We start from the raw sequence: 3,273 nt of genomic DNA, 5'->3' as shown, positions 1-3,273 counted from the left end.
AGAGTTGAGATTCAAGCCACGTCTACTTTGGAGCAAGGCACCGGCTCCTTCAGGTAATGGTGTAAAGCAGGAATCAGGAGTTTAAAGTGGGAGAAGGGCAAAAGAGTTTGACCTTGCAAATATCCTTTGGGAAACTGCTCAGTGCCTAGAGTGTGAGACTCTTTCAATCTCTTTTTTTTCCAAATACTTTTTATTGCTTTTTTGTAACAACGACAAATACTCTTACATTCAAAAATTTGTATGTCTTCTTATTTACCCTGCGCCTTATTGCGCCCGGACTTCCTTCCATCCCTTCAACGGTTTTCATATCTCAAATCTTTTCTTACAGTTTCTTATTTACACTCTATCCACATCACAAGATTTACATTAATCCTGCTACAGTTTTTTAATTCTTACAGTTACTCCGTATATATTCAACAAATTTACTCCAATCCTTTTCAAACTTTGCTTCTTTTTGGTTCCGAATCTTATAGGTCAATTTCGCCAATTCTATGTATTCAAACATTTTTGTCTGCCACTCCATTGAAGTTGGGATTTCTTGGGATTTCCTCTTTCAATCTCAAGGTCGTGGGTTCGAGCCGGGCAAAAAGATTCTGGGGTTGGACTAGATGATCCTCAGGGTCCCTTCCAACTGTACAACCCAGGCTTCTCCCATGTCTACGGCCACCTGCGAGTCATGTGATGTCACAGTTACATCACGTGACTTGCAGGTGGGCAAGTCATTCCTAATAATAATAATAATAATAAAATTTTATTTGTACCCCGCCTTCCCTGGCTGGAGCCGGGCTCAGGGCCGCTAACATCATAAAACTAACACAGTATACAAAGAACATAAAAACAGGCAATCAGTTAATTAAAATACATCTTAAAATTAGATCCTGCTAAGGATCTAGCCTTTTTTTGGCCATGCCCCACCTAAGCATCTCTAAAATCCTGATTTTCCCCCCCCCATTATTATTATTTGAAAAGTGAACTCCTATTCACGTGGAGGAAGCCTAAAAGGCCACTCACTGTTAATGACTCATTCTCAAATTGCCCCCCCCTAAAAATCAAATTGCCCCTCTGTGTGGGGGGGTGCTCCACGTTGGGAACCACGGATCTAGCCTGTGGAGCCAAAAGGGTTTCCAACCTCATCCTGGATCCACCACCTCCCAGACTGAGTGTGGAAGTGGATTTCCTTCTCTACATACGATCTGAGCTTAGGCCTCAGAACCTATTTGCAGTGTTTCAGGCCCCACTGTGCAATAATTTACCTTTTTTTTAATTGGCACTTTTAAGCATATGTAGAGTGCCTTGTCTTCAACACTGTAAAGAAGCATAGCTTATCACCATGCCTCTGGAATAAGGGGAAAGCGCTTCCAGACACCTTAGATCAGTGGTGATCCCAAACTTTTTCAGGTTGTCCGTAAACTCATCCTCAGTGCCCCCTACCCTATAAAAAAAGAATAATTCAAAACAGCCAGTCACACAACCTATGAAGGAAGATAACAACACAATAAAATTCGCGATCAATTGTACATTTGTTCAAAATCCAATTGAAATCAAGTTTAATCAATTCAACAAAATGGATGCACTTCATCCAGTGATACCAGCTTTTCAAAGTCCAACAGTCATCTGCACATAGCTGTCAGCTTTTCCCATTTTTCTTGCGAGGAATCCTATTCGGAATAAGGGAATTTCCCTTTAAAAAAGGGAAACCTTGACAGCTGTGCATCTGCACCTCCAGATACCCCATTACCTCTTGCAGACACCCCGCACCCCAGGTAATCCCAACACCCATTTGGGAACCACTGCCTTAGGTGGTGTGGCTCGCAGGCAACTCCACCCCCCCCCCAAAAAAAACCTTTTTGAGACATTACACACCATCTGAGGCCCGCAATGATGCAGCAGATGAAGCCAGGGCTAGATTCGGAGCCTGACAAGAGGGGCTGTAGCTGGGCAGCCTCGAGTCACCCTTTATAAATACGGCAACAGCTGATTAAATAAGGAACAGGATAGACAGTGCATGCCCTGCCCTGTAGGATATTCTCTGTCCTTTAGCTGGGGCTCTGTTCAGCTGATTTGTATCTGGAGAAGATTAAGGGATTTGCCTTTCCATTAAAGCTATTCTCCTCCTCCGTGAACCGAACGGTGGAGACAAAGACGACGGAGCGAGTGCGTGTTTGTTTGTGCCCTGAAACCAGCGGGCACAGTTGGTCCTTCCCTGCCACCCTGCTTGTCACGATTCCAGGAAACACGTCAGAAACACCTGGCCAGTTTCCCTCTCAGTTCCAGATCTGCCACTTGGCTACCATGTTGGGCGCCCTGGAGGCAAATGATGTTCAGGGCCTACTTTCTAAGATCAAGTACCAGGGCACTTTTGTTTGAAATTATGTAAATATCGTCAGGTTTTAAGCCGACTTGAGTGTTGTTTTAATTATGGAAAGGCGGCATACAAATACAGTGGTACCTCAGGTTAAGTACTTAATTCGTTCCGGAGGTCCGTTCTTAACCTGAAACTGTTCTTAACCTGAAGCACCACTTTAGCTAACGGGGCCTCCTGCTGCTGCTGCGCCACCGGAGCATGATTTCTGTTCTCATCCTGAAGCAAAGTTCTTAACCCGAGGTACTATTCCTGGGTTAGTGGAGTCTGTAACCTGAAGCGTATGTAACCTGAAGCGTATGTAACCTGATGTACAACTGTACGATGATGATGATGATGATGATAATGATCCTTGCTCTGTGCTGGATCCAGAGCTATGACTAATGGAGAATCAAGCTCTGTAGGGGTGTTAATGCTGTGAGCCCCCCCCCCCCCCATCTTATGATCCAAGTGTAAAAAAAAGGTAAAGGGACCCCTGACCATTATTAGGTCCAGTCGTGGCCGACTCTGGGGTTGCGGCGCTCATCTCGCTTTACTGGCTGAGGGAGCCGGTGTACAACTTCCAGGTCATGTGGTCAGCAGGACTAAGCTGCTTCTGGCGAACCAGAGCAGCGCACGGAAACCCCGTTTACCTTCCCGCTGGAGCGGTACCTATTTATCTACTTGCACCTGGACGTGCTTTCGAACTGCTAGGTTGGCAGGAGCTGGGACCGAACAACAGGAGCTCACCCCGTCATGGGGATTCGAACCACCAACCTTCTGATTGGTAAGTCCTAGGCTCTGTGGTTTAACCCACAGCGCCACCCGCGTCCCTTGATCCAGGCGTATATATGCATAAATAAAACCATATATCCTAAGGGCACAACAGTCTCCACTGACCTTCATTCCAAGGAAACCAAACCCTGGGTAAA

Source organism: Podarcis pityusensis (genome assembly GCF_964106645.2).
Source record: "Podarcis pityusensis genome assembly, chromosome: 12".
NCBI classification, from domain to species: domain Eukaryota; kingdom Metazoa; phylum Chordata; class Lepidosauria; order Squamata; family Lacertidae; genus Podarcis; species Podarcis pityusensis.
This window is presented reverse-complemented; position numbering follows the sequence as displayed.